The sequence below is a fragment of the Pelophylax lessonae genome (genome assembly GCF_965119305.1).
Source record: "Pelophylax lessonae genome assembly, chromosome: 2".
NCBI classification, from domain to species: Eukaryota; Metazoa; Chordata; class Amphibia; order Anura; family Ranidae; genus Pelophylax; species Pelophylax lessonae.
Genome location: NC_138769.1, coordinates 310,550,278 through 310,577,905, shown reverse-complemented (window position 1 = coordinate 310,577,905; position 27,628 = coordinate 310,550,278). Strand labels below are relative to the sequence as shown.

The following is a 27,628-nucleotide window of genomic DNA, read 5'->3' as shown; positions in this document are numbered from 1 at the left end:
TTCTGCCACCTTTGCAAAAACAGTGTTGTGCTACTAGTAAAGAATACAAAAAATATATAAATGTCCTCGGCATTAATACAACAGTGTCCATAAATAAATCAAAATTCCAGGTGAAATGAAATAAAAAAGTGCTGCTCCACCAGACTGTGCACAAAAAAACTTTCCAAAGTGCAGGTGCTCTCTTCCACCAAAGTTCTACTAACTGCTCACCTCAAACTTTTATTGCACCGTAGAGAACATAGGATAAAAGATACTCACAAACAGGGCACTTTGAAGCCGTGCAAGCTTACAAACATATCTCATATGGCGAGATGGCCGTGGGATGACCTCCCATGGCCATCTCGCCATATGAAATATGTTGTAAGCTTGCACGGCTTCAACGTGCCCTGTTTGTGAGTATCTTTTATCCTGTGTTCTATACGGAGAGGATGGGGTTACCACCTCATCCCTTTAAACCAGGACAAAGATTAATTACACAGGTTCTGTGGCTGATTAAGATGGTAAATAAACAAATTTAGTGTCTTCTGTAAACTATATTAGCCTCAGAACCTGTGTAATTAATATGTGTCCTGGTTTAAAGGTATGAGGTGGCAACCCTAGGTGAGGACCATCCATCACCACCCCTGGAGGAGAAGAGGAGCTACTGTACCTGTCAAGTTGATGGACTAAGCAGACGACTACATGAATAATGTCTAGGGTCCCTTCTGCCATGGATAGTGATGGAGGCTAATGCTGAGAACTTTACAGGATGCTGGGAATCAAAACAGGCTTGAGAAAGGGTATCCCTTCTCTTAACATGTAGCCTTGGACAGGAAATGAAGCTTTGACCTAGAAGTAGGAGTAACTCCACCTCCTCTTGGCTACAAAATCATCTGCCGAAAACAACTTTGCAAGAAGTTGCAACTTTGTTTTTATTGATTTCATTAAGTTGATATTACATGCTGTACATTTCTGTTGATTCCAGCTGAACTGAGGATAGCCTTGTGTATGAAAGGGCCACTTCCTCAGACTTTCAATGCAAGGGGCTTCTTCAGATAATAAGGGGTTGATTTACTAAATGCAAATAGACTGTGCACTTTGCAAAGTTCAGTTGCACTCTGCAAGTGCAGTTGCTACAGAGCTTGGTAGATGAGGTAAAGCTTCACTTTACAAGGAATACCTAATCACATACAAAATAAATTAAAAAAAACAGCATGTTTGCTAGCACATGATTGGATGGTGGAAGTCAGCAGAGCCTCTGCTTATTTACTAAGCTCTGGAGCAACTGCTCTTGAAATGCCATGCTCTTAATGCCATGAAAAAGGTTGAAGCTGATGGAGTTAAGTATATGGAGTTTTTGAAAGCCATTAACCTCCCTGGCGGTATGATTATGTCAGGAATTACATACCAAAAGCGGTACAATTTTTTTCATGGAAATTTGGCGTTATGTATTATAGGCCTACAATTCTTAGTAATTACTGACTTAAACCTGACCAAAACAAGAGTCTAGTAGACATCCCAGATGTGATAAATTTGAAACACAAACGCATGAATTATAATCGAATCAATAATATAATTGTATTATATAATAAAATTATATTATTGATTAGATTATAATTCATGCGTTATATATTATATATATGTGTGTGTGTGTGTGTGTGTGTGTGTGTGTGTATATATATATATATATATACACACATATATATATATACAGTGGGTACGGAAAGTATTCAGACCCCCTTAAAATTTTCACTCTTTGTTATATTGCAGCCATTTGCTAAAATCATTTAGGTTCATTCTTCTTCCTCATGAATGTACACATAGCACCCCATACTGACAGAAAAACACAGAATTGTTGACATTGTTGCAGATTTATTAAAAAAGAAAAACTGAAATATCACATGGTCCTAAGTATTCAGACCCTTTGCTGTGACACTCATATATTTAACTCAGGTGCTTTCCATTTCTTCTGATCATCCTTGAGATGGTTCTACACCTTCATTTGAGTCCAGCTGTGTTTGATTATACTGATTGAACTTGATTAGGAAAGCCACACACCTGTCTATATAAGACCTTCCAGATCACAATGCATGTCAGAGCAAATGAGAATCATGAGGTCAAAGGAACTGCCTGGAGAGCTCAGAGACAGAATTGTGGCAAGGCACAGATCTGGCCAAAGTTACAAAAAGATTTCTGCTGCACTTAAGGTTCCTAAGAGCACAGTGGCCTCCATAATCCTCAAATGGAAGATGTTTGGGATGACCAGAACCCTTCCTAGAGCTGGCCGTCCGGCCAAACTGAGCTATCGGGGGAGAAGAGCCTTGGTGAGAGAGGTAAAGAAGAACCCAAAGATCACTGTGGCTGAGCTCCAGAGATGCAGTCAGGAGATGGGAGAAAGTTCCAAAAAAGATAAGTGCTATACAGCACCCCCTTTTCCTGCGCTCGGAACCTGGTCCTCAGGCTGCCTCAATCCCGGAACTCATGCTGATATTAGGCATCCATGATGGCTAGGCTTTGCTGCCCCTTACGACCAGGGCGGTCGACCAAACACTGAAAATACAAAGCAAAAAAGAGGGCGCACCAGCCTAGCGCATTATCCTCAGCGAGTTTATTTAGATAAAAATTAAAATCAGCTACTCACAAACAATCGTGAAATTCAGGCACATCAATTCCATACACCTGCCTCCTGCCAGAGGATCAACGTCTTTACTGGAAGCAGAGGGCTGACGCGTTTCGAGGCCGTGCCTCTTCCTCAGAGCCTGGAGGCCATGGTCAAGTCCGTAGTTTAAATATGATATGAAAGGCCAGGCCTCCACAAGGCGTCATCTCCTCCCACATCCCCGAGGGCCATGTGGAGGCCTGGCCTTTCATATCATATTTAAACTACGGACTTGACCATGGCCTCCAGGCTCTGAGGAAGAGGCACGGCCTCGAAACGCGTCAGCCCTCTGCTTCCAGTAAAGACGTTGATCCTCTGGCAGGAGGCAGGTGTATGGAATTGATGTGCCTGAATTCCAAGATTGTTTGTGAGTAGCTGATTTTAATTTTTATCTAAATAAACTCGCTGAGGATAATGCGCTAGGCTGGTGCGCCCTCTTTTTTGCTTTGTATTTTCGATGGGAGAAAGTTGTAGAAAGTCAACCATCACTGCAGCCCTCCACCAGTCGGGGCTTTATGGCAGAGTGGCCCGACGGAAGCCTCTCCTCAGTGTAAGACACATGAAAGCCCACATGGAGTTTGCTAAAAACACCTGAAGGACTCCAAGATGGTGAGAAATAAGATTCTCTGGTCTGGTGAGACCAAAATAGAACTTTTTGGCCTTAATTCTAAGCGGTATGTGTGGAGAAAACCAGGCACTGCTCATCACCTGTCCAATACAGTCCCAACAGTGAAGCATGGTGGCGGCAGCATCATGCTGTGGGGGTGTTTTTCAGCTGCAGGGACAGGACGACTGGTTGCAATCGAGGGAAAGATGAATGCGGCCAAGTACAGGGATATCCTGGACAAAAACCTTCTCCAGAGTGCTCTGGACGTCAGACTGGGCCGAAGGTTTACCTTCCAACAAGACAATGACCCTAAGCACACAGCTAAAATAACGAAGCAGTGGCTCCACAACAACTCAGTGACTGTTCTTGAATGGCCCAGCCAGAGCCCTGACTTAAACCCAATTGAGCATCTCTGGAGAGACCTAAAAATGGCTGTCCACCAACGTTTACCATCCAACCTGACAGAACTGGAGAGGATCTGCAAGGAGGAATGGCAGAGGATCCCCAAATCCAGGTGTGAAAGACTTGTTGCATCTTTCCCAAAAAGACTCCTGGCTGTATTAGATCAAAAGGGGGCTTCTACTAAATACTGAGCAAAGGGTCTGAATACTTAGGACCATGTGATATTTCAGTTTTTCTTTTTTAATAAATCTGCAACAATTTCAACAATTCTGTGTTTTTCTGTCAGTATGGGGTGCTATGTGTACATTCATGAGGAAGAAGAATGAACCTAAATGATTTTAGCAAATGGCTGCAATATAACAAAGAGTGAAAAATTTAAGGGGGTCTGAATACTTTCCGTACCCACTGTATATATATATATATATAAAATATATAATTAAAATCGAATCAATAATATAATTTTATATATATATATATACATATATATATATATACATACCTGTGTATATAGGTATATGTATATATATATATATGTGTGTGTGTGTATATATATATATATATATATATATATATATATACATATATATACATATATATATATATATATATATATATATATAATATAAAATGTGTTATGTGTTTGTGTTTTGTGCAACGTTTTTTGAATTTCCCTCCCTAGTTCCGCTCCCATGTAGCATTGCTGCTGCAGGGAACGGAACTAGGAAGTCATCACACCGACGGAGGATGGACGAGCAGCGGCGGGACTCTCGGCTGGCGGTCACAGCAATGAGAGACTCTTTGCTGGATCGCCAGGAAAAGGTAAGAGACACCGCTGCGCTCTCTGCACATCCACCCCGAGCGTGACTCCGGGATACCGATCCTGCACTAAAAATCCACCCCGAGTCACGCTCGGGATTACCGCCAGGGGGGTTAAAGAGGTTGTATACCCCCCTGTACTGTTTGTACCTATAGGTAAGCCTATAAAAAGACTCACCTATAGGTACTGTAAATATCTCCTAAACTTGCATTGTTTAGGAGATATTTACATTGCATGCAGCCGGTGACATCATTGGCGCATTCGCTCTAAAGGAATGTCCGGCTGGCCGGCCGTGCCGCTTCTTCAGAGCCCTGTGCAATGACTGGTGGCCCGCGCGCGCATGTGTGGGAGTAACGTCGCCAGGCTCTGGCCAGTAACACAGCCAGAGTCTGCAGACCTGGTAGGATGACGGGTGAAGATGGATGCGGGCTTCATCGGGGACGATGCGGGCTTTGCTTGCAGGTAAGTTACACATAATGTGCTAGTATGCATTGCATACTAGCACATCATGCATTTACTTTGCAGGTAACCAAAAAATATATATATTTTTTTATCAGGCTTTATTCCTCTTTAATTGCCTCTGGGGAGTTTAAGCCTTAAGGGGCCCATAGATGTTTCAGTTTTTTCATTCAACTAGTGGACTGAACGAAATAATTTAACAAATTCCCCCATTCACACACTTGAGATGGATGGGGAATCACTTCTACTGTGCTATTGTGTTCTGATGGCGGCAGGGACGTAGATAAGTGGGGGGGATGGGTTAGGGGGGTTGAAACCCCCACCAGAGCATCAGAGTACAATCTACATTAAAAAAAAACTTTTTTTTGCGCCCCACTGGGCACTAGTGCATTGTTATTTTAATGCTGCTGCCTGCTGTTACTCCACCTGACCACCTGGAGTGCCACTTGGGCTGTAGGCTTGGCTTGGGATGAGGGAGGCTCTGGCTGACAGTTCTCTCGTCTGTCTACTCTGCCTCCACACCTCCTCTCTAGTCCAGACTGAGACTCCAGAGACATGTCTTGACTTGTCCAGCCAGTTACAGAAGCTTCCAGGTGGACAGCAGCACTGAGAGCAGAGCGGGAGGGAGCAGGCAGCACCTATCCCGCCCACTGATACATATGATCGGCTCCTCCTCTCTTCGAGCTGCCATTTCCTGCCTTTGGCTGTAGCTTGGGGAAGGAGCTGCCTGAGCCTGAGTCCTGCCTGCCTGCTTGCCAGTACCACATGGAAGGATCATCTAAATTTTCTCTGAAGTGCTGCTTTGCTGACCTGGAGTCTGGACCCTAATCTTAACTAAAGGAGGACAGGTCAGCAACAACCACCAGGTGTGTCTGTCTCTGTGTGCTGTGTTCTAGATCTGAACTTCAACCATGGATCAAGTTCATGGCTGCTAGAACAGTCGGAGTTCAGTTTTATTCTTCTGTTCTTTTATAAACTCTTTCATAATATCTCTTCTTACCCTCCTTTTATTTCATGCTTGCAATGCATACCTCAGTCTCAACATTAGCGTGTAAAATAGATGTAAGGTGATGATCTCTTACAAAAGCCAATCCTGCCATTCTGAATATAAGCACAGTGGGCGGGATGGATTTGTTTTTTTGTTTTTTTTGCTCCTGTGTTATCTATTTTATGACAAAGATTGGCTCTGAAAAAAAAGGAAGGAGACCTACAAATGAACAAGCTCTCTCTCCCCATATGTGTGCTATCTGCACATTCACATAACAGTGGGAACATTCTGAGATTTACCCTTAGCTTTATGGAGTGCTGTGCTACTACATTTGAATGCTGCCCTGAAGGTTATTAATCCCTATTTAAATGTATGCTGCTAGCCTGCTACATTGTAATCCTGCTGAGGAAGTTGTTGACCCTTTCCATGCGATGCTAGGCCTACTGGTCTTAGATTAAAGTGGTAGTACACCACAAAAATATTCTCCCTGGAAGTTAATGGTATAATGTGCTAGTATCCATCGCATACATTATTATTATCACATTATTTTTATTATCACTTTATTTTTGCATGGCTGTTTTGTTACATATTTGAATGTATTCTGTGTTAATTATCTCACAGCAGAGCAGAGCAGAGTCGCTGCTTATATCACCAATTAGTTGTGGTTTTAATAATGATGTTTTCGAAGCGCAGTTTCAAATTTTGGTTTATATATATATATATCTATAGATATATATATATATATATATATATATATCTATATATACAGTGCCTTGCGAAAGTATTCGGCCCCCTTGAACTTTGCAACCTTTTGCCACATTTCAGGCTTCAAACATAAAGATATAAAACTGTGGGACACAATCATGATTGTGCCTGATGTGGGTCTGCCATTGTTACGGGTTACCTCTCCAGCCCATGTGAGCTGCAACCTTAGGTGTGAGAACTGAGACATGGACAACTCCGGCATTTTTATTTGGTTGTTTTATTGTATTTTTAGGGGATGGGAGAAGGGAATGAGTGGGATGCTCCTCTGGCTCGACTATGTACAATTCTGGGACCTTAAAGTCCGTTAGCGCTGTCTTGATGCCAGCCGACGCTAGCCAACGCTTACTGGCGCTTTGAACACACCGTATCTCTGAAAGCTGTGCTGGAACTCCGACTTAAGTCCAAAATATCCAGGACTGTAGAATACTGAACTTCTAACAATACTTGCACTCAAAAGTCACTGACTACTCCCTCTGACCTTGCACTGGCTTGAGGTAGCTTGTTGTGAGTTCCGGTATTGCTGCAACTCTTAACTGATGCACTACACACTGTGCACTGACTCTTCAGGGCCCAAACTGCAGGCGCCCCCTTTCACACTTCAGGGTCCTCAACCTAGGTACCCCCTCTATAGCTAGCTGATACTTAGATTCTAGAACCTTCTCTGGAGTGGTCCCCACTGATGCTAGGCAGACCCCAAGGGGCAATCCTCAGTACTCACGACCTGTGTAGGCTTTCCTGGGACTGGACCCCTCTCGCTCTCCGCTGGTTCTCGGAACACCGGATCCCCCTCAGCTCAACTCAGCACTCTCTGGATTCTCAGGCAGCACCCGAGACATCTGCTTTTTTTGACAGGAGGAGAGACAGCCGTCCTCTACCTCCTGGGACTCTGCTTCCCGCCAAAGACGCTCAGTCACGCACTTCCCTCAGACTTATACCTACTACCAGAATCCTTTGCAGCAGAATCTGCCTTCTGGGGTAGTTACAAGCCTGAATGTGTCCCTGATTGGGTTTCCTCCAATGCCCTATGAGAAGAGAGCCAGTGGGGAGACTCCCCTCTCAGCAGGCACACCAGGAAGCCATGACACCCCAACCAAAAACAGAATCATGGCTCTGCTGTTAGGCAGACAAGGCCCACTATGCATTTACCTAGCACCTACCTGTAGGGTGCTACACCAGCAATATAAAGAAAGATTACAGCAGTAAGAAAAGATAACAGGATCTGGCAGTAGAGGATGAACAGTTAGTCTATACAACACTAAACTATACGCAGGCAGTATAGTTATATGTGGAAAAACACAATCATTACACATATACAATATTAACCAGAAGGCAGCTCTAACAAGGCCGTCCTTTGTACATTGCTATATGAATCTGCGCAAAAACAACTCCCTTTTATCTGCACTGATAAAGGCTATACCTATACGGGTATTTGTATTGTATCACTGGTCACTGACAATACAGCATCCTAGCAGAATAAAATGAAAATCCCCAGATCTGGAGTAGAAAACTAGACCCCTGACTGACCAGAGCCAGAAAAGAAAGAAGGAGAAAACAAAACTACATCTGGTCTCAAAAGAACTTAGGAAAGAACCCCCCATCCATGAATTGGGAGTGGACTCATTCAGCCACCGCAAAAAATTACTGGACCGCATATAGCCTGACCAGCAGAGGGGTCCCTGTGGTACCCCCTTCAGGTTGTATACTGTGCAGGTGTAGGCACGTATTTACTGCTTCCAGACAGTAATACATCCACCCAGACCAGAAATCTAAAAATTGTTGTTCTTTATTCTAACTACTATAAACCCATCTTTCCACCTCCACAACATGCTTTATTTGACCATCTTATTTATTAAAGTGGTCAAAATTGATAGGTGAGTGTGATACTATTGAGGGAGTGACTGGCAAGGAGGTGTGGAAGCACTGGGGAATTGATACTAGAAACACATTTTGGAGTGGTCTTTGTTGCACATACCACTATGGTGGACATTATTTTCTCATTTTGGATTATTGCACACCTTTTTTCTAATGGTTTGATTTTTTTGGCACTTTATTGTATGTTATTGTATTCCGTTATTTACTGTTGTACATCGGGGGATATATTTATGAAATTTTTTATATCAAATTTACTAATTGGTTGGATGTTGTATTTCTTGCACAGTTTTGCACTTTATCTTGTTTATGCACTTTATGTATGGTAGTATTTTGCACAGGAGGTAAATGCCTACAGCAATAAGCATAGATTATATTATTTTCACTATTGGACATAGTACAGGTATTGTTTTTATATTTTGAATATCCTTTGGATTTTTGTATAGAAAGCTGTTAGTGAAGGTATAGGGTGTTGTAGTGCAGAAGCCTTTTTTTGGTTTAAATATTTTTTGTGTTTTTTTTTTTTTATAGGGAAAGGAGAAGGAGGCGCCCACTTCTGGGCTTAAAGGAGAAGGGAAGCCAAATACTGAGACATTCACCACCTCAATTTCTATAGAACTTGACAAATGGCCCTGCCAAAACAGGATATTGTGCTAAGCCTGTAGGTAAGCAAAAGAACTTGAACCTTTGCTAAGTGGAAGCGTGGCTTTGATAATAAAATTGGCAGTGCCTCCACCCAGGACAGGGCCTCTGTGAACAAAGGGGATTGCCTTACTAGGAAACGAGTCAGTAATCTAAACAAAGTAATTGGGAGCAGAAGAACTACTGCCACCAGCAGATAACATTAATCAAAAGTATATAGATGCCCACCAGTATGGAAATAATACAGGCTTTATATAAGAACAGATTAATAACAGTACATACTGTGACAAACGCAGGTCAGACCACTGTCCTCTTCACCGATTTGTGACAATTGGCTGGTCATCCTCACATTGTGCTGTCACTGATTGACAAGGACACTCTCAGCCTCCCCCTGCACAAGGGTTTTCTAGGTTGCGGGACCACAATCAAGGTACCAACAGGCTGAGAACGATTGTCACTGGATTTAGTCAACTAACCAATTAACTCTTTAAACCCCAAACTGCCACCAGATGGGATCGGCCTATCGTCTGTTCACAAAATTAGCAATACCAATTATGAATAAATGTCTGTAACACCCAGGGGTTAGTTTACTAAAGGCAAAAAGACTGTGTATTTTGCAAAGAGCAGTTACACTCTGCAAGTGCAATTGCTCCAGAGTTTAGTGAATGAGCAGAAGCTTTGCTGACTTCCATCACCCAATCATGTGCAAGCAAAAAATGCTGTTTTTTTTTTTTTTTATATTTTCCTTGCATGTGATTGAGTATTCTTTGCAAAGTGAAGCCTTACCTCAGGGGCGTAACTAGAACTTTCAGGGCCCAGGTGCAAGAAACCATGAAGGGCCCCCCCCCCCCCCCCCAACACTGCCCTAAAACTCCTTCAAGACCCTCAACCTCTCACAGGCTTGTAAGGCCCCCTGGACACCGATGGGGTACATACAAAAAAAAAAACGACTGTATATACTTTATATATAATATTCTTTCATTAAAGGGAATGTGAACCTCTACAATAAATTTCTTTGATTTGCCTCCTTAGGATCGGTAAAATCAGACCTGGGGAATGAGACCAGTAATAGTGCTGGTGGGGTAAGGGGGGGGGGGGGGGGTATGGGATCAGTGGCAGGACTGGCGGTGAGGGGGGAATGGGACCAGTAATAGTGCTGGTGGGGAAAGGGGTGTGTATGGGATCAGTGGCAGGACTGGTGGGGAGGGGGGAATGGGATCAGTAATAGTGCTGGTGGGGAAAGGGGGGGTATGGGATCAGTGGCAGGACTGGTGGGGAGGGGGGAATGGGACCAGTAATAGTGCTGGTGGGGAGGGGGGTATGGGATCAGTGGCGGCGGTGGTGGGGAGGGGGGAATGGGAACAGTAATAGTGCTGGTGGACTTAAGAAACACCTCCAAATTCACCCATAAAAGGCAAACAATTGCGCTCAGGAGTATAGGACAATGTTGCTACTTATATAGAAGTAATTATAGGTAATGAAATCATGTATAAATGTTGTAATATGAATTAGATCACACAATACAAAATAGAAAAATTATAGTAGCGCAGGAATGGTGGTACCTCCTAGCCACCTTTAAGGCTCTTTCACACGGGTGTTCCGATCAGATCGGCCTGTCATTGTTTTAGGCGGATCTGATTGGATGCCCCATTCAGCCCTATGGAGCAGCGGATGTCAGCGGTGACATGTCCGCTGACACCCGCTGCCATCCGCATCCGATCCTGTCCGTGAAATCCGGACGGATGGAAACCCTACTTTCCATCCGTCCTGGGGATCGGATCGGATGGGATCGGATGAGAAAGGACAGGCGATCCGCTCTCATCTGATTCCCCATAGAGAGCAGCTGGGCTCTGACACCTCCCTCTCCGCACACAGAGTGGAGACGGAGCTGTCATCCGCCGGCTCAGCGGGGATCGGCGGATCGATCCCTGCTGAGCAGTGCATGGTCCGCAACGGAATGCGGACCGTGTGAAAGGGGCCTTACGTGTTTAAAGTAAATTGGGAAAACCGACTATAATATAATAACAGAATTACTGCGCACTTCAGCTTAAAATCATTTAAAAGTCCTTAAAAGTCCATAAACTCAAATGGTCAATAACTTGAAGCATACACACGTACATATATCTACACACATATAAACACACACACACACATACATAAACACACACATACATATATAGATGCACATATGCACACACATACAGTACACACAAATACATACACACATACATACACACACATACATATACACACATACATACACACACATACATATACACACATACATACACACACATACATACACACACATACATATACACACATACATACACACACATACATATATAGATGCACATATGCACACACATACAGTACACACAAATACATACACACATACATACACACACATACATATACACACATACATACACACACATACATATACACACATACATACACACATACATACACACACATACATATACACACATACATACACACACATACATACACACACATACAGTACACACACATACATACACACACATACATATACACACATACATACACACATACATACACACACATACATATACACACATACATACACACACATACATACACACACATACATATACACACATACATACACACACATACATACACACACATACATATACACACATACAGTACACACACATACAGTACACACACAGTACACACACATACATACACACACATACAGTACACACACATACAGTACACACAAATACATACATATATATATACATACATACATACACACACATACATATATAGATGCACATATGCACACACATACATACATACATACATACATACATACATACATACATACATACATACATACATAAATGCACATACAGAAAGCCTTTTTAAAAAACGAGAGAGGACTGTACCTTCCTGCCGGGTATTGCACTGTAGGGGGAGGCAGAGAGCACAGCACACACTCTGGTTTCACTTTACATTGCTTCCAATGTTATGTGAGATCAGCTCCGTCGGGAAGATCGGGGAGCTCTCGGTCTCAGCTTCGCTTGCCGCTCCTCCTCTCAATACATACAGGGGGCCCTCTAAGGCCCCCTGTAGCATGGGGCCCGGTCGCCATGGCGACCCCTGCGACCCCTGTACGTCCGCCCCTGCCTTACCTCATTTACATAGCTCTGAAGCAACTGCACTTGCAGAGGGCAACTGAACTTTGCAAAGTGCACAGTCTATTTGCTTTAGTAAATCAACCCCATACTGTCATCACAGACAGGAAGTTTCAGAGATTTGCGCCACGGTAGCACTCTTCAAGATACAGGGATTCTTTAGTTCTGCATTAGTGCATTAGGGACAATTTCAACACTTTTCAAATTTTGGTTTATTAATGAAAAGGTAAAAAAAAGGGCACAAAATAAAATATTTACAGAAAAAGGTTTTACAAAGGAAAAGGGCAAAAGCGAAAAATAAAAAGGGTTGAAAAATACATAATAATTATCAAGTTCTGGTTCTGCAGAATCCAAATCAATAGGCAAGATGGTACAATGGCTCTTATACAACTTGACAGGTGTTCCTTGGTTTGATGGTAAAACAAGAGCTGTCAACTGTGGATGCAGTCCCCTGTTTTGAACCTCGAGGGACGGTTGACAGAAATTACTTGACCAATCATCCGGTCTAATAGTTGGCTGCTGGGATGTCACTGTGTTTATGACCATGTCCCTGATACAGTTTTATATAGATATTAATATCATTGAATATCTAGATGTTACCATCTGCTAACGTGTATATTATTGTCCAGCATACAATTACCTTGGGATTGGAAATAAATGACAGGTTTTGGATATCTACTTCTCCAAGGAGGGGTGTTGGGGACTTAATCCATTCTGATACCTCCTAGCATAGGGGTGTTTGGGTTCAAAAGGCTACCAATTAACTGATAGAGGTAAAAAGTATCTTAATCTGGCTGTTATTATTTCAGAAGTTACAAAATACAATGATGTTTTGGAGTCTTTGCTACTAACCAGTCACTCAGGAATGTGTATTGGCCATTCCACCAGCTGAGCTATTTATGCCTGTTAAAGGGCTGATATGACTGAGACCAGGCCTGGTATCTGTTAAAACTCTAGTTTTGCAGGTTTGCAAGTCTGATGTTTTTTTGAGGTGTTTGAGATGTGTATTGGGGTTAGATTCTGCTAATCCTATCAACGTACTGATAAGGGTGTTTTGTGAACCACTAAGAATTTGCTGAATTAAAAACTTAAGCTGGAGGGAAAAGGAAGGTAACTGCAGCTATGACTCTTCGTATGACAAAACGGCATGGGGAACTTGTGAACAACATGGCCACCGCATACAGTTTTTCATGTGCCCAGTGCGTGATATTATTGCACATACTGTACATTCAATGTACAAACAGGTATTATTAGCAAAGGGCCTGGTAGGAGCCCTTGCCTGCATATTCATGCTAATCCCTAGTCAGGAGAGTGAGTGAATCAGCAAAGGGCTGAGAGGGGTATAAATAGGCTGGGGCCTGGAACAGCTTCTTCTTGTTCCTGGCAGAGTAAGACCAAACCTGAGGGCTGAGGCATCACTGGAAGACTACCTGCAACACCAAAGAAATTATTTTGGGGTCCCAGCTCTTGTTACGGCTTAAGGATGTCTGGCTTTGCATCCTGAAAGCACCCAAAAAACAACAAGTACAGAAGCTGACTGATACTGCAGGTGGCCTAATTCATTAGCTGCAAGTACTCCATTCAAGTACAACATTTTAAGTACAGTGAAGAGATATTGCAGGAGACTGAAGAGATTGAAGAGATACTGAAAGAGATTGGCTTGGAGATTGCAACTGACTCATCTGTGTTTTTTGCTGACCATTGCTTGAGAAGAGGAAAGGAATTTGGTCAGGTGTTTGCTATTGTACGTTTGCTAATGAGACTAGCTCATTAAGGTGTTACATTTGTTGCTGGGGAGGAGCTTGTGAAGGAGTGTGTGTATATATAGAGACAGACTCATTAGCTGGCCTAATTCATTAGCTGCAAGTACTCCATTCAAGTACAACATTTTAAGTACAGTGAAGAGATATTGCAGGAGACTGAAGAGATTGAAGAGATACTGAAAGAGATTGGCTTGGAGTTTGCAACTGACTCATCTGTGTTTTTTGCTGACCATTGCTTGAGAAGAGGAAAGGAATTTGGTCAGGTGTTTGCTATTGTGCGTTTGCTAATGAGATTAGCTCATTAAGGTGTTAAATTTGTTGCTGGGGAGGAGCTTGTGAAGGAGTGTGTGTATATATAGAGACAGACTCATTAGCTGGCCTAATTCATTAGCTGCAAGTACTCCATTCAAGTACAACATTTTAAGTACAGTGAAAAGATATTGCAGGAGACTGAAGAGATTGAAGAGATACTGAAAGAGATTGGCTTGGAGTTTGCAACTGACTCATCTGTGTTTTTTGCTGACCATTGCTTGAGAAGAGGAAAGGAATTTTGTCAGGTGTTTGCTATAGTGCGTTTGCTAATGAGACTAGCTCATTAAGGTGTTACATTTGTTGCTGGGGAGGAGCCTGTGAAGGAGTGTGTGTATATATAGAGACAGACTCATTAGCTGGCCTAATTCATTAGCTGCAAGTACTCCATTCAAGTACAACATTTTAAGTACAGTGAAGAGATATTGCAGGAGACTGAAGAGATTGAAGAGATACTGAAAGAGATTGGCTTGGAGTTTGCAACTGACTCATCTGTGTTTTTTGCTGACCATTGCTTGAGAAGAGGAAAGGAATTTGGTCAGGTGTTTGCTATTGTGCGTTTGCTAATGAGACTAGCTCATTAAGGTGTTACATTTGTTGCTGGGGAGGAGCCTGTGAAGGAGTGTGTGTATATATAGAGACAGACTCATTAGCTGGCCTAATTCATTAGCTGCAAGTACTCCATTCAAGTACAACATTTTAAGTACAGTGAAGAGATATTGCAGGAGACTGACGAGATTGAAGAGATACTGAAAGAGATTGGCTTGGAGTTTGCAACTGACTCATCTGTGTTTTTTGCTGACCATTGCTTGAGAAGAGGAAAGGAATTTGGTCAGGTGTTTGCTATTGTGCGTTTGCTAATGAGACTAGCTCATTAAGGTGTTACATTTGTTGCTGGGGAGGAGCTTGTGAAGGAGTGTGTGTATATATATATAGACAGACTCATTAGCTGGCCTAATTCATTAGCTGCAAGTACTCCATTCAAGTACAACATTTTAAGTACAGTGAAGAGATATTGCAGGAGATAGTCAGGAGGTAGGCTGGAAGGTGGAAAAAAAATAGAAACAAAAAGGTAAGATTTGTTTGACTTAAATTTACAAATTTTTTTTATTATTTTTTTTTTTATTTTTCTCCTCTTTAAAATGGCAGACTTGGCTCAGTGCAGGAATTGTTGTGCATTTATTTCATGTTCCACTCTTTGGAGATTCGGATGCTGTAGACAATTCTCCTTACTGCAGCAGGAGATATTTAAATTATCTGTTAAACAAACTCCAGCTGGGACTGCTGCAATGCCACTGCCACAGAGGACCCCCAGAAATGGCAGATGGGTTACTGTAGGTTCTGGAAGACTTAGAGTGGTGGATAGAAGACATGTCCCACAGTCAGTGGTTCTCCATAATTCATTTGCAGCACTCTCAGAATGTAAGGACAACATGGATATGGACTCAAGCACAGAGGGTGAGAAACCATCGACTCCTATGTCTAATGTATGCAAGACTGCAGCCAAGGACAAAAAAGATAAAGTGAAGTCTCAAAGGAAGCAGCTGTTGCTGGGTGATTCAATCATAAGAAGTGTGGAGCTTAAAGAAAATGGTTTTGTGAGATGTCTCCCTGGTGCTACTGCTAGACGAGATAGAAGACGTATTATTAATATTGTTAAGCAAGCAAAGCAGGAAGGGGACGTGGATGTTCTTGTCCATCTAGGGACAAATGACCTGGCTTGCAATGAAGTGTCAGAGGTGAAAAAATCTTTTATCACACTTGGTAATGACGTACAGCATTTTGCATCCACCATTTCATTTTCTGAAGTTCTGTCTGTGCATAATGTTCAGAATGATAGGCAGAGGCGCATAAAGGAGTTCAACATATGACTTAGTAAATGGTGTCAAGAGCAAGGATTTGGCTTTGTTTCTCATGATAGCTCTACTTGGAATAGAAAGGAACTGTACAAAAAAGATGGTTTGCATCTTTCTCTCAAAGGAATAAATGTACTTAGTGAACAACTCCAAGAATTTGCGAAAGAGTATTTAAACTAGGAAGGGAGGGCAAAAGAGTGAAAATACAAGAGTCCAATTGCCCCCCAAAACAATGCCAGAACAGGTCAGAAGCACAGAGGTTAAGAAATGATAAGCTCAGAGTCCTGTCTACAAATGTTCGCAGTTTAGGTAAAAAAATCAATGAACTTGGGTCAATAATGGCATCTGAAAAACGGAATTTTTGTAAAATCTTACCTGTAAAATTCCTTTCTCTGAGTCCTCCGACAGTCGCCGCCTCTTCATATTCGTCACATATGGGGTATTAGACTTTACTCCGAAGGAGTAGCTAGGCAACAGAATATGTTAACATTAAAGCTTTTAACATATCCCACCCTCAAGGGGTGGTCCCCCTCAGTCAATACCCTCCTACTTCCTGCAACCATATCTCAGTTTCAGTGGAATAGCAGTAGAGTATACAACCAAACCCCAAAAGAGGGGCGGGGGCGGCGACTGTCGGAGGACTCAGAGAAAGGAATTTTACAGGTAAGATTTTACAAAAATTCAGTTTTCTCTTACGTCCTCCGACAGTCGCCGCCTCTTCATATTCGTCACATATGGGGACGTCCCAAAGCAGTGCAAACATGAGGGGTGGGAAACGCATCCGCGCCGAAAGGCAACGCAGTCTCCGCATCAAAGAAAGGAACCTTACCAAAGGAAGGAACCCAGCTGGGCAACAGGAAAAAACAGGTGCTCAACAGGAGCAACAACCCAGGAAAAGACAAATAACCAGGGGATAAAAAACTTATCCCAACAGCCAGAGGTCCCCAACAAGGGACCCTAGGGAATCGCCGCACTAAGAACCTTGCGGCCAAAGGAAGCATCCGCCGATGCCTGAACATCTACTTTGTAGAATTTTGTGAAAGTGTGCACGGTCGACCAGGTCGCCGCCTTACACACCTGGGCTACAGAAGCCCCATGACGACAGGCCCAAGACGTACTCAGAGATCTAGTAGAGTGCGCCTTCACAGGCACAGGGGGAACCTTTCCCTGCAAAGCATAGGCCTGTTCAATGGTCTGCCTGATCCATTTGGCGATGGTAGAAGCAGACGCCGCCATGCCCTTCCGAGGACCCTCTGGAAGAACAAACAAGGAATCCGTCTTTCGAAAAGACTCAGTCGATTTAAGGTAAACCCTTATCGCCCGAACAACATCCAAAGAATGTAATCTCACCTCCTTTGGATGTTTAGGCTTCGCGCACAGCGAAGGCAAGACAATATCCTCATTAAGATGGAATTCCGAAACTCGCTTCGGAAGAAAAGAAGGATTAGGTCGCAAGACCACCTTATCCAAATGAACAACCAGATACGGAGACTTGCAGGACAAAGCCGCAAGCTCCGACACTCTGCGAGCCGAAGTGATCGCAACCAAAAAGGCGACCTTTTTGGACAACATAGACAACGAGATCTCCCTGATCTGTTCAAAAGGAGCACGTTGTAACACAGATAGAACGAGATTCAAGTCCCAAGGGGGCAGAGGATCCCTCCTAGGAGGAACCAGATGCCGCACTCCCTGAACAAAAGTGCCAACCAAGGAGTTGGAAGCCACGGGACGTTGAAACAGAACGGCCAGCGCAGACACCTGACCCTTTATCGTAGCCAGCGCCAAACGCTGATCGACACCCGTTTGAAGGAAGGACAGCACTCGGGAAACCAAGTACGTGCGGGGTGAAAACCCCCTGGACTCACACCAGGCAAAATAGGCCTTCCAAGTACGGTAATAAACCTTCCCCGAGGAAGACTTCCTCACGTTGATCAAGGTATGAACGACCTCTGGGGAGAGACCCTTCTCCTTCAGGACCTCGGTCTCAACAGCCAGGCCGTCAAAGCCAGCGACTGTAAAGCAGGATGGTATATCGGCCCTTGAGACAGGAGATCGTCTTGAAGAGGCAGACGCCACGGGGCGTCGACCGCCAGATTCACGAGGTCTGCGTACCAGGACCGGCGAGGCCAGTCCGGTGCCACAAGAATCACCGTGCTGCGTTCCGAGTGTAACCTGCGAAGGAACCTGGACAGCAACTGAATCGGTGGAAACGCGTACATCAGCTTGTACTGATGCCACGGGGCCACTAACGCGTCCGACGCGTCTGCCCGAGGGTCGCGCGTCCTTGCCACGAACCTTCTCACCTTGTTGTTGAGACGAGACGCGAACAGGTCCACATCTGGAAGACCCCACTTCGCGCACAACATCTGGAAGACAGCCGGGTGGAGAGACCATTCCCCCTGATCCAGGGTCTGGCGACTCAGATAGTCCGCCTGCCAGTTCTCCACCCCTGGAATGTGAACCGCCGTTATCGCCGGGACATGAGTCTCGGCCCAAGACAGAATGTCGGCCACTTCTCGAGCCGCTCGGGCACTCCTGGTGCCCCCTTGGTGGTTGATGTAGGCCACCGCCGTGGCATTGTCCGTCTGCACCCGAACCGGGCAGCCCTGCAGCCGGTCCGTCCAGCGATGAAGATAGAGATTTATCGCACGCAATTCCAGAATGTTGATCGGAAGGGAGGACTCCCCCTCCGACCAAGTCCCCTGGGCGGACAGAACGCCCAGAACACCACCCCAGCCCGACAGGCTGGCATCCGTAGTGATTACCGTCCACGAGATAGGACGAAACGACTTGCCCCCGGACACCATCGGGGACTGGAGCCACCACAGAAGGTCTCTTCTGGTGCGATGACTCAACGAGATTTGAAGATCCAGAGATTGAGGTCGCCCGTCCCACATGGACAGGATCTCCGCTTGGAGACCCCGCGTGTGAAACTGGGCGAAGGGAATCGCCTCGAAGGCCGAGACCATCAATCCCAGACATCTCATGCACGTCCGCAGAGACGAGTGCGGAACGTCCCTGAGGGACCTGACTTCCCCCTGAAGAGTTCTGAGTTTGTCTTCCGGCAGGAAGACCTTCGCCTGCACCGAGTCCAGAATCATTCCCAGGTAGGGAAGACGAACCGACGGACTCAGTGTCGACTTTGGAAAATTTATCGTCCAACCAAACTCCTGCAGAGTTTGCATCGTGACAGACAGGTCCTTCTCCAGACCCTGGCTGGTCGCAGACCGAACCAGAATGTCGTCCAGATACCCCAGGACAGAAATGCCCTGGGCCCTCAATAATGCCAGAACCGGTGCAAGCACCTTGGTGAAGACGAGGCGAGACCAAAAGGCAACGCCACGAACTGGTAGTGATCCTCCGCAATGGCGAATTGAAGGTACCTCTGGTGACCCTCGAAAATGGGGATGTGAAAATACGCATCCTTCAAATCGATGGAGGCCATGAATTCCCCCGGAACCAGGGCAGCCACCACCGACCGCAGGGATTCCATGCGGAACTTGCGAACCCGCACAGAGCGGTTCAGAGCCTTCAAGTCCAGAATTGGACGAACCTTGCCCTCCTTTCTGGGCACGGTGAACAGATTGGAATAAAACCCCCGAAATCTGTCCCGATGAGGCACCGGAACTACCACTCCCTGAGCCCTCAGGTCCCGCACCGCCAGGTGCAGGTCCCACAAACGCTCTGGAGACAGTTGAAGATTTGAGGGAAAAAATCTGCTCTCCGGCCGAGAGAGAAACTCGATCTTGTAACCAGATCGAACGATCTCCTAAACCCATCTGTCCCGCACGCGGGCCAACCAGGGCTGAAGAAAACCGAGCAAGCGTCCCCCCACCCCAAAACTGGGTGAGGGCGCCCCTTCAGGCCGCACTGTTATGGGCTGCGGATCCGGATTGACCGGACTTCTGTTTTCCAGACCAGGGCTTCTTCTGAGAGCCTTGACCTTTGAACGGTTTGCCCTTGTAGTGCGACCGAAAGGCACGAAAGGACCCCTGAGGGGGCCGAAAATTAGCATGCTTCTTCCCAGAAGCCCCCTTAGCCTTGGGGAAATGGGGCAAGAGAGTGCTCTTACCTCCGGTGATCCCCTTAATCAACACATCCAAGGACTCCCCAAAAAGGCGAGACCCATCATAAGGCAGATTGGCTAAGGTCTTACGTGAAGATTGGTCCACCGACCAACATTTCAACCAAACCAGGCGGCGAGACAACACCGCCACGCTGTGCACACGTGCAGCCAACGGGACTAGGTCCAAGTCCGCATCACACAGATACATGACACCCTGGTGGATTTGATCCACCATATCCAGGGTCGCCGGCGAGGCCGAATCGGCCACTAGGACGCGCCTAAGCATCTGCGTCCAACTTGCGACAGCCTGGGCCGCCATGAGAGAGGCAAACAGAGCCTTAAGCATAGAACCCGTAACAGAATAAGTATGACGGGCAAGAGTCTCCAATCTCCTATCCGTGGCATCACGGAACACAGGGGAATCCTCTGCAGGAATCGCAGTGGATTTGTTTAAAACCGCAATTGCGTGATCCACTGGGGGTGGCACACACCACCTTTCATCAGTGGAAGGCGAGAAAGGATAACGCAGCTTGAACCTACTTGGTACAGCAAAAGGTTTGCGTAGATTGCGCCATTGTTCCTTAACAGCGCGCTGAAAATCATCATTGCAGGGAAAAACCTGCGGCGTCCTGCGTTTCCTCTGCGTCCCATAAGCCGCCAAGGCAGCGGGGGGACACACTTCATCCTGCAAACGCAGCGTTTGTTTTATGGAAGCAATCAATTCATCCATGATTGCAAGCTCTTCAGGCAAGCCAGGGGGAGAATTATCAACCCCTTCAACTTCAGCCTCCACCTCGGACCCCACTAGATCCAGGGAGGAGCGGGACCCCGATAAGGAGGCCCCCGCCATAACAGCCCCATCACCTTCACCCTCAGAATCAGAGGAAAGAGAAACTCTGGGTCTTTTAGTAGATTGAGCAGCCACCAGCATCTGCACCTGAGCAGCAAGGCCAGCCACAATAGTGGCTAAATCCCCCCCTGGGGGGGAAACAGCGGTCCCCTGGCTTTCCACCAAGGCGGTAGGAAATTTGCCCTCCTGAGAATCCATTGCCACTATTACAAATGCCGGATAATAAAGGGTTAACTGCCCCTTTAACAAGCGCGGCGAGCGCAGCCCACCGCACCACACACAAGCACAATGAGACCCCCACAGGGACAATAAAACTGACACAGGCAATGGATAAGAAGGATATAACCTGAGGGGACCCTCGCCGCTGCTGCTGCCTCGATCGGTGTTCCTGGAGAAGAGGAAGTGATGCGGCCAGGGTGCTCTATGAAAGCCTATGGGAGGCTACAAGAAAATGGCCGCCATGCATGTAGAACATGCGGCCGGAGCGAGTGTAGGCAAAATGGCGCCGTTTGGCGCCGAAACCGCCGCTCCACAGTACAGTAATGCACACATGTCATCCATGTATAAAAAACATGTTAGATCGCTGTATAGTGCCCAAACATGCCACAAAACATGCCCCACAGCACACAGCTTCTCACACTGACCAGACTGACACACACAGTGTCACACAGCTCCCCCCCCCCCTTGCAGCCCACAGCATGCAGCCGAGTGATAGGGAGACAAACAGTGTGAACAGAGGCAGGTTACACAGTCCCAGACTGACACCCCCCCCAGACAGACAGGTCCCCACATAGATACACTTACCTCACAATGGCGTGGGGGACCCGCACAGGCGAACAAGCCGCTGCACATGAGGCAGGGAGAGTCGCATACAAGACGCACAGAATGGGGGTTAAGAAACCGCACAGCGTCCAGTGAGGTAGCCACCTCACCAATCATCCCTGCACCGAACAGGGATGGGTCGTTCACTGTGCCAGGAGCGTTACCTGGCTGAACGCTCGATGGCAGGCTGGGAAGCCACTGACCCACGACCTGCGACCAGGGGGATCAGCCCGAGACCCAGCCCGCATGATCCTCTTCATCCGAAGAACTAACTAATGCTGACAAAAAGAACAGCTAAGTAAAGGTAGAGAGAAAACTCAAACAAAAATCAAAAAAGAAGAAAGAGTCTGGGGCACAAAGCCCCAGCACAGAGAGAGCCAGCCACTCCTGACAAGCTAGACATTGAAACTGAGATATGGTTGCAGGAAGTAGGAGGGTATTGACTGAGGGGACCACCCCTTGAGGGTGGGATATGTTAAAAGCTTTAATGTTAACATATTCTGTTGCCTAGCTACTCCTTCGGAGCAAAGTCTAATACCCCATATGTGACGAATATGAAGAGGCGGCGACTGTCGGAGGACGTAAGAGAAATGTAGATTTAGTGGTTGTTACGGAGACATGGTTTAATGAAAGAAATGACTGGGACATAACCATACCAGGGTACTCTTTATACAGAAGAGACAGAGAAGGCAAGAAAGGAGGAGGAGTGGCCCTGTATGTGAAAGATAGCATTAAATCTAACTTAATACAAGTTGGTGAGGCCAACATAGAGTCAGTTTGGGTTATGTTGCAGTTTGCTAATCATGCAGTAACTCGTGTAGGTGTGATATATAGACCACCTGGTCAAGTTAAAGAACTAGATGATCTACTAGTTGAAGAAATAGCTAAAATGACAATAAAAGGAGAAGTTATCATTATGGGAGATTTCAATCTTCCAGATATAAACTGGAAAACCAAAATAGCAAGTTCTACCAGGAGTACAGATATTCTAAATTCCCTACTGGGGTTGTCTCTGCAACAAGTGGTTGAGGAGCCAACCCGGAGGGAGGCCATTTTGGATTTGGTATTCACAAATGGGGATTCGGTATATGATGTCATTGTAGGCGAAACCTTGGGATCTAGTGATCACCAGTCAGTGTGGTTTAATATAAGAACTGTGAAAGAGTCACACCCCACAAAAACAAAAGTTTTAGATTTTAGAAAAACAGACTTTTCAAAAATGAAATTAGTCATAAATGAGTCCTTATCAGACTGGAACGGATTACATGGAGTCCAGGAGAAATGGGACTACTTAAAAGGTGCATTATTGAAGGCAACAGAAAATTGCATTAGACTTGTCAGTAAAAGCAAAAAAAGGAAGAGACCACTGTGGTACTCAGCAGAAGTGGCCCAAATCATTAAAAATAAAAAGCTAGCATTTTGTAATTATAAAAAAAGCCCAGAGCAATGAAGATAAGGAAATCTACAAGATTAGGCAGAAAGAGGCCAAGCAAGTTATAAGAACTTCTAAAGCGCAGGCAGAAGAAAAACTAGCTCAGTCTATGAAAAAGGGGGATAAGACATTCTTCAGATATATAAATGAAAAAAGGAAATTAAAACAAGGAATAACTAAATTAAAAACAAAGGACGGAAGGTATGTAGAAGAGAATAAAGGGCTAGCCGACTGCCTTAATGAATACTTCTGTTCAGTTTTTACAGAAGAAAAAGAAGGAGAAGGACCTCCACTTGAAAGGATGACTAATGAATCGTTTGATGCATGTGTCTTTACAGAGGAAGACGTTCTAAGATTGCTGTCTAAAGTGAAGACAAATAAGTCACAGGGTCCTGATGAGATACACCCAAAATTATTAAAAGAGCTTAGTGGTGAGCTGGCAAAACCATTAACAGATTAATTTAACCAATCATTAGTAACAGGAGTCATCCCGGAAGATTGGAAATTGGCAAATGTCGTGCCCATTCACAAGAAAGGCAGTAGGGAGGAATCGAGCAACTATAGACCAGTGAGTCTGACATCAATAGTAGGCAAATTAATGGAAACCCTATTAAAGGATAGGATTGTGGAACATCTTAAATCCCATGGATTGCAAGATGAAAAACAACATGGGTTTACTTCAGGGAGATCATGTCAAACAAATCTTATAGATTTTTTTGACTGGGTGACTAAAATAATAGACGGTGGAGGTGCAGTAGACATTGCATATCTAGATTTTAGTAAGGCTTTTGACACTGTCCCACATAGAAGACTTATCAATAAACTGAGCATGGACTCCCATATTGTTGAGTGGATTAGGCAGTGGCTGAGTGACAGACAACAGAGGGTTGTAGTCAATGGAGAACATTCAGAACAAGGTCATGTTACCAGTGGGGTACCTCAGGGATCTGTACTGGGACCAATTTTGTTTAATATCTTCATAAGTGATATTGCAAAAGGCCTCGATGGTAAGGTTTGTCTTTTTGCTGATGACACAAAGATATGTAAGAGGGTTGATGTTCCTGGAGGGAAACGCCAAATGGAAAAGGATTTAGGAAAACTAGAAGAATGGTCAGAACTCTGGCAACTGAAATTTAATGTGAATAAGTGCAAGCTAATGCACTATAATTACTTAAGGGCAGAATATAGAATATATGACACAGTCTTGACCTCAGTATCTGAGGAAAGGGATTTAGGAGTAATTATTTCAGAAGACTTAAAGGTGGGAAGACAATGTAATAGAGCAGCACGAAATGCCAGCAGAATGCTTGGATGTATAGGGAGAGGTATAAGCAGTAGAAAGAGAGAAGTGCTTATGCAGCTGTACAGAGCACTGGTGAGACCTCACTTGGAGTATTGTGCGCAGTACTGGAGGCCATATCTCCAGAAGGATATAGATACTCTAGAGAGAGTTCAGAGAAGAGCTACTAAACTAGTACATGGATTGCAGGAAAAAACTTACCAGGAAAGGTTAAAGGACCTTAACATGTATAGCTTGGAAGAAAGAAGAGACAGAGGGGATATGATAGAAACTTTTAAATACATAAAGGGAATCAACTCGGTAAAGGAGGAGAGCATATTTAAAAGAAGAAAAACTACCACAAGAGGACACAGTTTTAAATTAGAGGGGCAAAGGTTTAAAAGTAATATGAGGAAGTATTACTTTACTGAGAGAGTAGTGGATGCATGGAATAACCTTCCTGCAGAAGTGGTAGCTGCAAATACAGTGAAGGAGTTTAAGCATGCATGGGATAGGCATAAGGCTATCCTTCATATAAGATAGGGCCAGGGACTATTTATAGGATTCAGATATATTGGGCAGACTAGATGGGCCAAATGGTTCTTATCTGCCGACACATTCTATGTTTCTATGTGGCATTCCAGTATACCGAGCACAATGCACACCCTGCCATGTGGATTCTAGGGACTTTCCTTTGCACTATTTGGGGGAGCTTACTAAAATACATCCAAGAGGGTGGTTCTCACCCTGAAGAAGTAGATTAGTGTTAGTCCGCTGCTAAAGTTTTGTCCAAAGTTTTTGGAAAAAATCCAAAGGCTCACCCTCATCCTATCCCAGTTCTTTCAACAAAGTAAACTGCAAAAGACATGTACAGCCTGTTTTCTGTCTCAAAATACATTTTACATAGTAGGTGAGGTTGAATAAAGACAATAGTCCATCCAGTTCAACCTGTGTAGGTGTGTGTGGCTGTAATCATCTCACATAGCCCTTAATGTCCTGATCCTTGAGATGTAGGTCTAAGAGTCTTTTGAAAGCCACCATACTTCCCGCAGAAACCACCTCTTGTGGTAGAGAATTCCACAATCTTGTAGCCCTAACAGTAAAGAATAAATCGAGTGATTGTAGCCGCTCTTCATAGTTAAGGTCCTCCAATCCCCTAATCAGTTTAGTTGCCCTTCTCTGGACTCTCTCCAGCTCCAACACATCCCTCCTGAGGACTGGCGACCAGAACTGGACAGAATACTCCAGATGCGGTCGGACCAGAGTTTTATAAAGTGGAAGGATTATAGTCTTATCTCTGGAATACATCCCTTTCTTTATGCATGCTAATATTCTGCTGGCTTTGGCAGCTGGCGACTGACATTGCTTGCTGTTGCCTAATCTATCATCAACCAAGACTCCCAGATCCTTCTCCATTTTTGATTCTCCCAAGGGTTCCCCTCCTAACGTGTATTGTGTTTTTATGTTTTTAGTCCCCAAGTGCAAAACCTTACACTTCTCCACATTAAACCTCATTTGCCATGTCGTTGCCCACTCCGTTATTTTGTCCAGGTCATTCTGTAGGATATCATGCTGTGCAGTTATTGCCCTGGCCAAGTTTGTGTCATCTGCAAAAACTGATAACGAACTACTGATCCCGTCCTCAATGCTGTTTATGAATAAATTGAACAAGGTTGGTCCCAGGACTGAGCCCTGGGGCACCCCGCTTACTACCTCAGACCAGTCTGAGTATGCGCTGTTTATTGCCACCCTTTGGACACGTCCTTTTAGCCAGTTCCGTATCCAAGAGCAAACCCTGCTGTCGATACCTGCAGACGTTATTTTATAAATTAAGCGCTTGTGGGGAACTGTATCAAACGCCTTTGCGAAATCCAAGTACACCACATCTACTAGTCTGCCCCTATCTAGCTCACAGCTCACCTCCTCGTAGAATGTTAAGAGATTGGTTTGACAAGAACGCCCATTTGTAAACCCGTGCTGATTGCTGCTGATGATGTTGTTGTCTTTAGCAAACTCTACGATACAGTCCCTTATCATCCCCTCCAGAAGTTTACATACTATTGATGTCAAACTGACAGGCCTATAATTTCCCGAGATATCCCTCTGGCCCTTTTTGAATATCGGAATCACGTTAGACTTCCTCCAATCCCCTGGTACATCTCCTGTTCAAATGACTGTGAACTACCATATGCCTGGCTGCTTTATGCCTATCAGTGAATATAACCTGAGACCAAATAGTCAGATCAGCCCCGGGTCTGCGCTACATTTACTTGGGCGGACAGGAAAATGGGTATATCAAGAGAAGGAGCATGTTTGTTCTAGGTCAACACGATGTTGTTTGGAAAGGTATCAAATTAAATTGGGCTAATGACAAAGCCTCATATGGGGCTACCATAAGACCTAGAACTCTCATGGAGAATCTCACTGTGGGATGTCTCTTTGACCTCAGTTCTCAAGGAGAGCTATGAGAGTGAGACAGATAGAGAGAGAATTTTCTTCTCTGGAAGAAAAACCTTTCCTTGGGATGTGTTCAGGACTAGACCCATGTATTCAAGGCAAAGAGAAGGCTGGAGAGCAGAATTTTGGAAATTGATTACCCAACTGAAAGCCTGGAGCATCTGAATTGTCCTGTGGACATTTGCTGACAGATGGACGAGAAATAAATCCTTCAGGAGAAGGTCCTCCAGGAAACCTCTGACATGGATGCCCTGAGTTCTGAGAAGGGCAAGAACAGGTGCAAGGACCTTTGTGAATACTTCGGGAGTGGAGAATAGGCCATAAAGGTAGTGTGACAAACTGAAAATGATTGCCTGCCACTGCAAAGCACAGAAAACACTGTGATGTGGATAAATGGGCAAGTGCAGATAGGCACCTTG

General features: G+C 44.8%; 1 pseudogene across 1 annotated transcript; it reads left to right on the top strand.

Moving 5' to 3' along the window:
- Positions 1-4,907: 4,907 nt before the first annotated feature.
- Positions 4,908-27,220, top strand: LOC309548080 (annotated as a pseudogene). The gene is made up of 3 exons: positions 4,908-4,926; positions 15,652-16,211; positions 27,099-27,220. The product of its transcript is annotated as an uncharacterized misc_RNA (transcript).
- The last annotated feature ends 408 nt before the right edge of the window (positions 27,221-27,628 follow it).